Genomic DNA, 13,454 nt, shown 5'->3' with positions numbered 1-13,454 from the left:
GCCAACACAAGTGCGGCTCTGCGTGACTTAAGGCCAGCTCTTCAGTGGAAGAAAGGTCTGAGGTCTCAGGTCAAGGAAAAGACTATGTTTTTCTTTGGGGTTATTGGTTGCTTGGTGTTGTTTTTTTTTTATTGGTGGTGTTTTTTAAAAAAACCCCAGCATTTCTGGCGATCATCCCAATACACCAGGATTACTGCCATCAGTTGCACAGATGTGGGGGTGCGAGTTTAACTGAAGGTGGTAGATGCTCACATGTAGACATGGAGGGGTTTCAGCAGCGGTGTTGGAGAACAACTGTGGCAGTCTACTGAGCGATGAAAAAGATGCCTGGCATATGAAGTACATTAGTGAGGGCAGCTCCAGATCTCGTATTTTTAATAGCTAAGATGAACTTCCTAGTCCTCTACAGAAAGGACTACAGAAAGTGGAAATTCTGTTTGCGTGAATTGGGCATGTATCCTACTTTGCTGAAGTGAAAATGTGTTTCAGATGTATGAGAGTATTTTCTCTGGTGCATCACTTTTCTTCCACAGAAAGAGCAGAGCCAGGAGGCAGTGGATCAGCTGGAGAAGGTAAAGTGTGTCCTCTTTTTGGATAGGCAGAAAAATAGTATCTCTTCCTTGGCGGCGCAGAGAGTATAGTGGGCTGTGGCCCAGGCACGTGTGGTCTTGTCTTATGTTAGATTCAGTTTCATTTGTAGCGTAGGGTTGAATGATTTGACTTCATGAGTTAGGCCTGCCTGGCAGGTAGCGTTCTTATTTTGACACAAGCGAACGTTTAAATACTCAAGTATTAGAGGAGTGTGGTGGAGGCAGGAGAATACAAGTCCTTGCCAGCAGCTTGCTTCCAAGCACTACCGTATTTATGCTAGCAGCGATTGTGCTATGCTGTTACTGCCAATCTAGGATGGATAAATAGTGAAGGCGTTCAAATAACGCAGGGCTGAAGTATGTCTTTAAAAGGCTGCTGTCGTTTCGATGCTGCAAGTCCTACCAATGTATCACTGCTTTTTCAGTTTGATACAAAACAAGGGTTACCCATCTGTGTTTTTGTGCTAAATAGGCATCATTTCTTTATACAGGAAAAGAAGGAGTTGGAAAATACATTTTCTGAAGAGCAAGCCGCACTGAGGGAACAGCTACGGGTATGGCAGAGCCTCCATTACAGTAACACTACCTGCCTTCTGCTGTTCTCTGGATTACTGACCATTCATAGTCTTTACTCGGGAAGCCACGAGCGCGTTCCTTCAGGAAAACTGGGAGTCAGCCCGACTGTGCTTAACTGCACGAGCTCTTTCCCTTTACTGAGTTAGCCTTTTGTGGCAACAGTGATGTTGCAATTACAAGCAAAGAAGTTTTGTGCTGAGCCGATTTTCCTTTCCCAAAGGTTCGTGTCCAGACTATTGGAATTGTAACTTCTGAGAAGTCTGAGTTGCAGGCGGCCCTTGCACATACTCGAGAAGCTGCAGGGAAGAAATCAGGTAATTGACTGTGGGCACTCCAGCTCAAGCTGTTGGTCAAAGTGTGAATTTCAAGCCAGAGGCATGACAGTTGCTGGCAGCCAGCTCACAGCAGTGGCCGACTCCTCGGTGGGCAATACTTGGCACCATCGCTGCCTCTGTCGCCAGAGCTGCCCCCAAGTGGGAGCATGTTGATCCCATGGCAGTTGAGGTTCTTTTGTGCATCGCTAAAGCCTTGTCAGCCCTGTTCAGCCCCGGTGACTACCCCAGGCTGTTCCTTTCTGACTTTCTTCTGATCCTTTTAAAACTTAGTTCCCTTTTCGCCACCCTCCCTCCCACACAGCTATCGCGTAAAGGTAGGTTTTACCCGAGCCCTTCATTCTGCACCAAGTTTGAGCAACAACTTCTATTAGAAAGATCCCAACCAACATATTGCCTATTCTGCAGAGGAAGTTTCGTCATCTCCCTCAAAGTGAGGATGGTAGTTACAGAGAGCTTTACTGCCCAGAGCTGCTAGTGAGCCACCTGTAGAGCCAGGGGCGGAACCAGGTCTGCTGACTTGCAAAGCTCTGTGCTGCCTTAAGAGCTTGTTGACAAAGCAGAAAGTGCTGTTTAGCAGTTCCAAAAAGCTCTTTGTGGTCCAGCCTCAACTCACTCTGTTCTGACTTGTTCAGGAGAAGCCGAGAGCCTTGCTGCTTGTTTACGTTCATCTCTCCAGAGGGAGTCGGAGCTGGAACGTACTTTGGCCTCCATCTCTCTGCAGCAGAAACAGGCAGAGAAGGTAAGAGTCACCTCTGCTTATGCTTCACCAGCAGCTCTGCCTTTGGCTATTTGCTTGTCAGTACACTAATGCAAAGTCTGTAGTCCCTGCTCGGAGAAGGGGCAGAAATTAACATTCTGAATTGTTAATTAACCTTGTAAAGCCCTGTGTTCTCCATGGTCAAGGCAAACTTCATTCAGGTTTCTGTGACCACTAATCATATGGTCCAGTTGCTGTCTTCAGATCCGGCACCTTACTTCATTAGTCTTGCCAGCTCCACACGCAACAGAAGCGCCACCGAGACCTTGTCTCAGGAGGGTCTCCATCAGGCAGACACTTCAGTGTTGATGTTCATCCAGAAGTCTGCAGAAATGACCTCACGTTCAGTTAGTAGCATCGCGTTTGAAAAGGCTGAGCAGATTTATTCCTGGCAAATTCAGGAGGTTCTAAGCAACCTGTCCTGAAGGGTTTTGCCAAAGTTTTGATGCTTTCCACTTCAGCTGATGTGCTAAAGGAGAAATATTTTGCTGAAGTCTGCAGCTGAATCGGTCATTTCTTTTTTTCTGCAGCGTAATGAAGAGTTAATGAAGGAGCGAAAAGACCTGAAACAGGAGCTGTACAAACAAAGGTAAGTCCATTTGCTGCTTGTTACTGCAGAGTAACACTGCTCTTCCCGGTAGAGCCACAAAACATCACAAGGGGCATGCACCACAGGTGGTGACTTGGGAGGTTGGATATTCAGCTTAAAAAAAGTGACTGGATGTGATGTTTCTGTGATTCTAACTGTTACGACTAGCTGGATTGTAAGTTTATGACATGTACTTGCCCAGACCCATAGTACATACAGTGATGCTGCTTTAATTTTGGTTTGTTTCAGCAAAAGCAGTGAGGAAATTAAGCAGAAGAATTCACAGCTGTCACAGCAGATTTGCTGCCTGGTTTCCAAGTACTCAGCCTTGCAGTTATATATAACGGATTTGCATGAGGAACTGGAAATTGTTGAACGGAGGATCCACCAGGTGCCCATACTGCTTCCAGGCTGTGAGGGTAGATCACACTGACCGTTGTAAGACTTTGCTTCTGAGAGTGGGGGCAAGGCTTAACCCTTGTTCGGAAAGGAAGGCACAAAACCTCATCAAGGCATCCTCTTGGTCACAGGCCTTCAGCGAGGCCTCTGAGGAACAGAAGGTCTGTTTGAAGGAGCTGGAGCAGTAGACTGAAAGCTGTTGTGACGCTGGTCTGCGAAAAGAATGTTGTACAATATGAGAGGGTGACTGAACATACAGCGCGTGACAATACAAAGACTTTTCCTGCTTTGTATCTGTTTGGCATTTTGGTTACGCAGCTGTCTCGTGGTCTCACTGAGAAGCCAGTTGAATAGGGGTGGTGTTTGTACCCACCCTTGCAGAAGGTGAATTGGACAATGGTAACTTGAAGGTCAGCTGGGGAAAGTTAAGAGAAGCAGCCAGTTAGGAAGGGAATTCAGGAAGCCAGCTGTTAGCAGTTCAGAGAGCAAGCCGGTGTGAACCTGAGCCTGTGAGGGAAGAAACTGCTCTTTTGTTTCTTTTGGTTTTGGTTTTTTTTTCCTCCCCAGTCAGTGGCTTAAGTTACCCTTGAAATAAAGGCAGCTGCTCCTCTTCTGGGAAAAGTACTGTGTGCCAACTGACATGCTCCAGACACTGGCTTTAAATTCCTGACGTGTTTGACAACTTTTAGACCACCTGATCTGGCTGTGTAATACAGACTCTGGAAATGCACAAAGTTTCTGAGCCAGATTTTTAGATTAAGAAAATAGGTTTTAATCAAACAAGTCGTAAATACAAAATTGGTAGGGAGGAGCTGTCTAGCTCAGCCTGTTTTACAGGGCTAAAATCTAAGCTTTTTGATTTTAATCTCCTTCCCCCCTCCTCTTTTTTTTTTTTTTTTTCATTGAACATCACCGTGAGTTGGAGCACTTTAAGGTTGCAACATGGATCATGTGGCAGGTTGCTATCAGGGGAAAGGCTATGCAGAAGTGGCGTGTTAACATTTTGCCATGACTTTTTGATTTTTCTTGGCAGTTGTCAAATCAGGCAGGGAGTCTGGATGCAAAGCAGCAGTTGCAGGTGGCACTGGAGGAGAAGGCAGGCCTGGAAACCCGGGTTGCTCAGGGCTTGTACGGAATGACATCCAGATCTTCATGTCTGTAAAGAAACTTGTGTGGCAGAAGAATGCAGCCTGAGCTTTGTGTTAACACTGGTTTCTTCAGGCTTTATCCCTGAAGCGGTCACTGCCAAATTTATTTAGCCAATATGATTTTCTTTGTGTTTTGTTTTGTTTTGAACAGCTCTCAGGGTCAGTTTTCAGGCTCCAGGATGAAAGAGATCACTATGCAGAGAAACTGAAGGAGGTGCAGAGAATGTGGCAGCAGTAGGTGCAGCAGTTCTCTGAGCAGGTAACACCAGGGGCAGCGTCACAGCTGCTCTAGACAAACACAGGCAGGAGTGAATGCACCATGAACGTTGTTTTAACTTTCATGGTGTGGCCTTGCAGGTCCGTGCAATGGCAGACGAGGAGGCGGAGGAGCATATGGCCTGAGGAGACGATGACGTGGACTCCTGAGTTCGACCAGAAGACCTTTTATTAGTCCAGAACCCACGCTTATAATATCCTCGTTTGCTGTTCACGCGCCCCATACTAAATTATCATTGGTTAATCAATACTGTTCACACACGTCTTGGCTACATATAATTGGTCAATTACTAAGCTGCAAATGCACTGAACTTCTTGCCTTTTTTTTTCTCTCTTCTTTCTTATCTCTGCGGGTTTCGTGTTCTCAGCCAGCCGCCGAGATGTGGCATCGCGCATCCGCTCTGGCCTTGCTTCATACCCCGTCTTCCTTCCAGGCGTTCAGCCAACCTTATCGTACTTTCTCTCTTCTTTAGCCTTCAAGGCCCTTCACAGGCATCGTGGCCTCCAGCACTGGCCATAAAGCTCTCTACACTTCCCCCGTCTTTATTTTGAACAGAAACAACATTAGAGGTTAAACTACTTTTGAATCATAGGTCTTACACAGTTCGGCATACAGGGAATAATGGTCAATATAACTACAATTACCAATAACAATATTGCTCTGCGTGTTGTAAACTCCTGCAACCGTCTGGTGGTTCCCCGAGACTTGAAAAGATTCCGCAACCAATCTCCCAAAAGTTCCTGCCGTAAGCCCTGTGACATGTCCTTCAGTTTTTGTAACTGACTGTGAATCGACGCGGAACAGCCCGGAAGGTTCGTACAACACATTCCTTAGCGCTGTGCACTGTAGGCTACTGCAGAGGAACGAAGCTGGGTTAATCAGCACTGACAATGTACAGCTGTGGGCTGGCTTCAGGGGCGGTGGGTTGGCTGGTGTAGACAAGGTGCAGCTGTGGCTGGTTCTGTGAAGCGGTTGGGCAGCCGAGGAAGAAGCAGAGAGGGTGAGCGTGCCCTGGATGAGGCGAGACTAGAAGGCAGCAGAGGGACTGCCATGGAGAGTGTGATGGTAAAAGACCTGGCTGCAGCTGGCTCCTTTGGAGAGTGCTGCGACAGGCCACTCTCTGCTGTTCACTTGCCTTCTACAGGTGAGATCACATCCCTCCTTTCTTTCTGTCTCATGCTGGTTTCTTCTCGTGCTCCCTCAAAGTTATGTGACTCTTTGCTGCAGGTTCTCAGCTGCACGTTATCGATGTCGAAACAACCCACTGTCTCTGTTCTCTACAATTCACCCCTGTTTGTGGTTTTTGGTTTTGTTTCTTTGCTGGGTTTTTGGGTTTTTATTTTGTAAAAGGTTGCTTTACCATGTTATGGAGTTGTCATCCTTTTTCTTTTGTTTTCTGTCTCATGACTTAATTACCAGTTTTAGCCTTCTTTTATGTGTACGTTCGTACATTTCAGTCGGGTTCACAAAATGTTAAACTTGTTATCGGTGCATTTCCTACAGAGGTCAACATACAGGTTTATGATTATTTACAAGAACATGCAATAAGCTATGGAAGTGTTATGAAAATATTTTTCAGAAACTTCTAATCAAATAAACGAGCATGAGAAATTGTGTTTAACTTGTAAATTCTGTATGTAAGCTGTTAAGAAACATTTTCTCTCCTAAAATGAAAAGATAAAACCTACTTAAGAGCTCTTGAAATCTTGCCCTTGGGTGAGTGTTCCGCTGTGCCTCCATTCTAAGGCATGGAAGTGGAAGTTGCGTAGAGCAAAGTTTCACTTTAAATAACTGCTCGACTGTTATTGCTGCTTTTCAAAGAACCTGGGAGCACACAATGAAGACTTGGAACTAAGCAAACAGCTGAATGGACACCTCTAGATTGTTACTGGAATTAAATGCAGAAGTTAACTATAAAAGTTTCTCAAAATGTTCTGGTTGCTTTGTGTTGGTGGTTTATATCTAGATAGGTATAGAAAACTATACACAAACAGGGAAATAAAAAAATGCTTAAAAAATAGGGAAAGATAAGAGTATACGGTATTTATAGCTTAGTCACTTTTTTTTTTTTTAAATTGTAGAGAAACTATTACCTGAACATGCAGTACATCCACAACTCTGAATTAATACCGGTTTTGTAGTGTGATATAGTCCTGTATGAACCATAAATCAACTACGTGTTAAATCACTCTTCTCCATCACTGTTGTCACGATCTTTGAGCTTCGTAGCATTGCCTAGGTCGCAATCCTTTAGCTTAGGGAACTTCGGCAGGTGAAAGTGCAAACATCTATTTCTAATACAAGTTTGCAGAATGCGGTTTAGCCACAAGACACTTTATGGAGAGATATTACGTTGTATGGTGTATAATCTATGAGAAGTGGGAAAATGGTGTTCCTGAAAGAAAACGCTTCACTGGATCGTTACTTTGGAACGGGTTTTGCACCTGCTATACTGCAAGAATCCCCTAAGCAGTGATGTATCTTTGTGGACTTTGAGATATCTGTGTGATTAGGTTTAAACTTAACACGCAACCTGATTTCAAGTACAACTCTAGGCACAAGCGTGGGAAAGAGCATGCTGTCAGGACACAATCTTTCTCGCTTACAAGGTATCAAAGGGTATGTTACTCAAGTTAAAGTCTAACTTCTACGACAACTTCATTTTCACCAAAGGAGCTGCAGTTACGTACGCAAACTACTGCAGCTCAACTGAAGTTTCCCCGCTGCAACAGAGTACAGAATGCTTTTCCCACCGACCTTAAAGGTTGTGGTGGTGGGGATGAAGGTGTGACAGATACTTCTAACCCAAAACAAATGTTCAGCTGTGTTAAATTCACCTGTACACAAAGAACACGTTATTCCTTCTGAGGCAACAGCTGAGGATTTGAACAGTCTCTTTTCACCTTGAGCTGTTCCCAGTTTAGAGGTTATGAAAAAAAGAAATAACTCAAAAGGTATTCTGTCAATATGCTGATGCAGTTGCATGCTAAATTCTGGTCACACTGAAATAGAGCTATGTTCTAGCATTCATATATAGGTAGCACTCCATTACAGCTTATGAACAAAATTCAGAAGTTCATCTTATCTCACATTTCTTGGAATTCGATCAGGTTGCAGTCTTATTAAAGTCACTGTGTTTTTTGTTTTGTTTTGGTTTGGTTTGGTTTTGTTTTTTAATGCAACCAGAGACACTTGACCGTAACAGAGAAGCCCGTATTGACATCTCTGAGCCCGGACACAAACCACAGCTGCACGTACCACCAGGCTCAGGGCAGAAATCATTCACGCAGTTGCATAGCTATGTACCGCTACACGCATGCAGACACCTATTTGTCACTAGATAACCGTGTTCGTCTTTCCTCCTCTCCTTCACAATACCTAGCTGTTCTCTCATCTCTCGTTAGGTCAGCCATTCCCTATTTTCCTCTCCTGTATATCTCTTCAGACGTTCTCTATCCTCCTCTTTTTTGCTTGTGAATTGCGACAAGGCAAAGGTTGTGTGTAGCTGGGTGCCCGTGACCTGATTTATGTCACACTCAGCTAAACGCTGAATACAGGACAAAAAGGCATAGGAGACGTAAGGCAAACATCAATACGGGGGTTAAGGCGATTATAATAAATCCTGGACTACTTTTGATCCACGGCCCAAAGTTTCCCAGCCGTGAGAAGAGACCAAAGGCCTCCCACCCCTGGCTCTGCTGCGGATCTTTGTTTTAAGTTTTGTATGCTTTTGTGGATTGATTCATGGTGGTCACTCAGACTGACGTAACGCAACCTATCAAAGCCTTCACACCCTTGTCCCTGCGCTAATAATAAAAATCAATAGCAACTCGGTTCTGTAGCAACATACGACGGACAGAATCGACACCTGTTAATAAGCCAGGAAAAATAAGAAATAGTATTGTAGCATTACTTTCTTTAGCAAGCCAGCAGCCTTATTTACGAAGCCAGTTAAGAGCGTGCAGTATTCTTACAGAAGAGATTAGAGAAGCAAAAACGTGTCACGCTGCATTCCAGAACTCAACCTGGGAGTTACAGTCTGCTGTGAGTTCTGGGTTATAACCATTTGACACGTGTTGGGGTTGCGCCTGTGCAAGGGCTGCGATGCCCATGTTCACTTTTCATTGGCATTATCACAGCTAATTGTTTTAAAAGCAACCCTTGAGCTTCCTCCTGCTCGACTTGTTGTTGCAAACTATTCTGAAGCCGATCAATAAAGTTAGTCTATGACTCTCTAGGACCCTGCAAGACCGTGGCGAAGGACGCACTAGAGGCTCGCCCAGACTCCCGTATCCCCCTACCCGGACTGCCTTCGTAGCCATCTCCTCCGTCTGCAAATAGCTGTCCCTGGGATGCCTTGCCTGAGTCACAGGATCGGTCGGCACAATTATTTTCTCCAGCCAACGGCTCACAGTTCACAGCAGTTCCCCGATTAAGCTTTTCAATCGAGGCCACTACACATAGCTCGCAAAAACCAGATAACCACATGCACTGCGTCGGTGTGCGTACCACACAAAGCAATGACTTCCAATAATCACATGGTGTGAGTGTATAAGGCTCTGCCATCACTCCAAGAAGGGACACAGCAAATGTGTTATGGATCCCCCCTTCCCGCACGGCTTTGCTTAACCCTTTAACAGCCTCGTATTGCACAGGCTGCCACTCTGCAGGTTGATTTGGCTGACAAAATAGTGAACGTGCCATGGCGCCTCCCAAATGCCCTCGCTTAAGCGCTTCCCGCCTGCATTCCTGCCACCGATCCCTCAGACCCCCTTTCACCCTCCCCGAACATACAGCCAGTGCATCAGGGGGAGGAGGAAAAAGGTCTAGCTCCTCTTCCGGGTCTATAGGACCTGGGTCCAAAGGTTTATCGGTGTCAATGGAATCATTGTCCGAGTTGTCCTGTTCCCACGCTCGGTCCTGTGCTGTGAGGGTCGCTGCAATCAGTGACAGGAGCTCTGGGGGCAGAGGAGGTGTGGAGGGAATCGCCGTCGTCGACGGTGTGTTGAGAAGAGCCGCGCTGTCGGGGGGATTTACAGCCTCCCCTGGTTTAGCACCGTTAGTAGAATTAGCCCACGCTTGGCAAAAGAGGAGTCAGAATTTGCCAGCAAGGCGCTAAACACATGCCTGCCACGGAGTCCCCCTCCACGGCAGCATCACACAATCGCCTGCCGACCGCTTGCCAGGCAGGAATTTTCCAGGTGCCATCAGGTGGAAAGTCCAGCACTTTGTCACGGATCCATTCTAGCAGAGTCACTAGCTGCGGACCCATCATCACGTTCTCTAACAAAATTTGTGTAAAAGGAGAATATAGTGCATTTTGCGTGACAGTTTTCCGTAGTTCCTTAATCATTTCCCAGTGAAATGCCTGATACTGGCCTGGGTGTCTATCTTGTAATATCACGGGAAACGCGTGCGCTCCCTCTTTCATACTTTCCAAGCGCACTCTCCTCCACCCCTCTGTAACGCGTCTGCCGATAGCATTTTCATCATCGCCGCTGCTCCCCTTATTACCGCTCTGCCGCACCACTCGCTTCCTCCTTACTTTTGACTGTTCCTTTTTTAGCCGCAAGAACGAAATGTGCTGCTCCAGTTCCTCCAGGCTGTAGCCTCTGTAGCAGTAAAGGTAATTCGGCACCTACCCATTACTGGGTAGCGCTGCCACACCGTCACCATTGAGAGTCCTCAGAAAACATTTGAGTAATAGATGTTCCAGTTGTCTCAGAATAGAGGTTAAGAATTTGCTCCCAGGTTCACGCACTGTTTTATAGGCTCTTCAATAAGTGAATTCCTGAGAAATGTGACAGCTGCTTTATTCAGACAGGACAGTTCAATACAACTTCACCTTTTGCCATTCACCACAGAAATGATACAGAACCTCTAGCTACCCGAGCAGTTAAGTACAAAAATGCAGAAGACCCAGACTCACCCAGATGTGATCATAAAACAAAACCAACCCCCAAGCCACCACAAATTCAGCCTTCTTCCCTTGCTGCTTCCGAGGGTTTTTTCTTTTCTTTCAAAGCAGCTATTACATTGCACGTTTGCATGCCCTCGCTTCCTCTATTATTCAGTAACCAAACAGCCCCTGGATGCTGGAGAGAAGCAAGGTCTCCACGGGAAGAGTCTTCACATCAACCTGAATTACGGCCTTTCCAACAAACGAAAAAAAAAATATACTGTCCCATCAGACAGGAGACAAAATCATCCAAAGTCCTACATCCCTTTCCCACAAGCAGGACACAGCTGACAGATTCAACAGCTTTCACGTTGTAAAGCTGCTCGGAAATAAGGCTGTTCATGCACGCGCTGTTGCAATTCCACACACAGCTTCTGAGGCCACCTTCTGTCCGTTCTGAACCAATACCACACCAAACCGTCACGGCCCAGTAAGTGTCAGCTTTGCAGGACGGGGCAATCTTCAGGTTCAATACTAGTCGCTAAGCTCCAGGTCGTATGTATTCAGGGTAGAGCTGCTTTGTAGTAACCCCTCGGATAACAGCTGGAAAAGAAAGACGGCTATTTTCATTACAGAAGTATCAGACCAGTCAGAAAAGTTGTGTTTTCCTCCCAGTAGCCCCTAACTCTCTCACAGAACCTCCCATAGCTAAGGAACCAACCTAAGGTTTTGCAGCTGCGCTCTCTGCTTGTCTCAACACTCTTTTAAAGTATATGAAGAGCAAAACTGACAAAAATTGGTAAGACTGAACAAAGTTTGGCAGTACATAACACAGACTAAAATAGCAGTAGATGACAATTCTTTCGCATGTTCGGTTCTAAACACATCCTGCGAAAATAACGACAGAAGTGTTTGTGCCTGCACAAGTGGCTGGGCAATGAAAGCCCTAGAATTCAAGAATCTTTAAAACAAGCTCTGCCTTCGTGGCGTAGTACCTTCTCTCTCTCTGTCTACATGAAAACATTGACTGAGTTGTTCATCAACAGTTTTCCCCTTCCTTACCCAGTTTGCCCAGCAGCATCTGCCCAGCATCTTTAATATCATTGTACTCATGGAGCGAGCAGAGAAATGTGCTGCTCCAATTCCTCCAGGCTGTAGCCTCTGTAGCAATAAAAGCAGAAAAGGTCAAAAATGCCGCACGGCGAGTGTTGCCCCTACTGACCCAGCACAGCAAGGAGATTTGAGACGCTCAAGCCTGGCACTACCCAAAGCAGAATCCGAAGGCAGCAAGTACAGTTGCTGCAAGTCATCAACACGAAAGCTACAAATGAGTAGACCCTCACTTTGAGTGGGGGTTTTTTTGCCGCATCGACTTACAAAAAAACCCCAACCCACCCGAATTCTCAGAATCAAGTAGGAACAGGAATAGGCTGTGGTGAATTCAGTTTATATCTGTATCTCTAATCTGTAGCTAGTGAAAAAAAAAGGCGTGGTGGTAAAGCAAAAAAGCTTTGGGAACAGCCTTTGTTGCTCTGCCGTTTCCATTCTCTGTACTACACATGACCTTAGAAAATAACACTCCTTTGCAACAAATAACCCACAGAGATACCCTCTCTTTAAAAACCAAGCAGCAACTTGATCTCAAAAGAGCTGCTAATAAGCAGCTGCCACAGTAGGTCATAAGAAACCACAGTTAAAGCAGTTGCGCTACCCTGTAAGCGGCACCCATCTCTTTCCAGGCCCTTCGCTTGCCTGGGAAACACCTCTGCTTCTTGAACACCAACGTTTAACCCACTCGCTTCAGACAGGAAATAAGTAGACACTTGATCGGGATGGAACAAACAAGGAAACCGTTTCATCCGGGGCTAAACCGGGCAGGTCATACAAGCCACAATCTCAATTTTAATTCTCACATGAACAAGGCCTTCTGGTAGCATGATGTGTCATAGCATCACGACGGTTAAAACCATTCATTCCCAGTTCACAGGTAATTTGCCTCAGCAACACCTGGGGTAAAGTTAAAATGCTCCTGTCCCAGCTCCTAGTGAAACCTGGGTTTGCTTTACCAAATAAAGTGGAAAGAGTTCTCCCTTAACGGGTCCCATAAATCAAAACAACGCTGTAATCAACGTTGCACGACACCACGATAAAAACGGTGGCGTAAGAGGACGGCTTTTAGCTCTAAGCCCTAGACCGTATTTTTTTTTTTAAACAAAACCAACTGAGGCATCACAGCGGACACTGAGCTCGCCAAGGACGTACTCGGACAAGAATTGTGCAGTTTCCTGGTCTAGAGCAAGGTCTTTCTGCTTCAGCTCTTCGATTTCATACTGCAGGGCTTCTTGGCTGGTTCCATTAGGTCGGCAGGACGCGGGACGGGGCATCTGTAGAGCACAGGAGACATTTCACGCTACCTCAGCCCAGGGGAAGATGCTGCGGTGCTGGGGGGCACTAACCAGAAAATCCTCTGATGTGTCTGTCAGTGGATAAAAGAGGAGAAAAAAGGGAAAACGTGTCTCCTGGGCAGGGAGGGGGGAAGCTCAGGTAAAAGACTGATGGGTTTCTGTAACGTTGCCCCGCCCCCCATCATATTCTACGGCGTTTTGTAGATTTACAGCGTCAGGTGACAATAAGACCGTAACCCCCACAATTTCGGTGTTCAGAGGCGCTGCCAGGACGAGGCAGCGCCGGGGGGCGAGGCCGGCAGCTCCGCCCCAAGAAAACACACCCCCGGCCGTGCCGTGCCGGGCCGTGCCGGGCCGGGCCGGGCCGTGCCGTGCCGTGCCACAGACGGCGGCCGGGGCAGCCCTGGAGCAGGGCCCGCTCCCCCCAGCCCGCGCAGGGCCTCACCGCGGACCTGCAGCCGGCCGCGCCGCTCCGCCGG

General features: G+C 46.5%; 1 long non-coding RNA gene across 1 annotated transcript; it reads left to right on the top strand.

Moving 5' to 3' along the window:
• The first annotated feature begins 2,193 nt into the window (after positions 1 to 2,193).
• On the top strand, positions 2,194 to 3,114 carry LOC130155255 (uncharacterized). Its single transcript, XR_008823987.1, has 3 exons — positions 2,194 to 2,240; positions 2,789 to 2,847; positions 3,097 to 3,114. It is a non-coding gene; the product is annotated as an uncharacterized LOC130155255 (long non-coding RNA).
• The last annotated feature ends 10,340 nt before the right edge of the window (positions 3,115 to 13,454 follow it).

The sequence above is a fragment of the Falco biarmicus genome, chromosome 9, assembly GCF_023638135.1.
Source record: "Falco biarmicus isolate bFalBia1 chromosome 9, bFalBia1.pri, whole genome shotgun sequence".
Lineage (NCBI taxonomy): Eukaryota > Metazoa > Chordata > Aves > Falconiformes > Falconidae > Falco > Falco biarmicus.
This window is presented reverse-complemented; position numbering and strand designations above follow the sequence as displayed.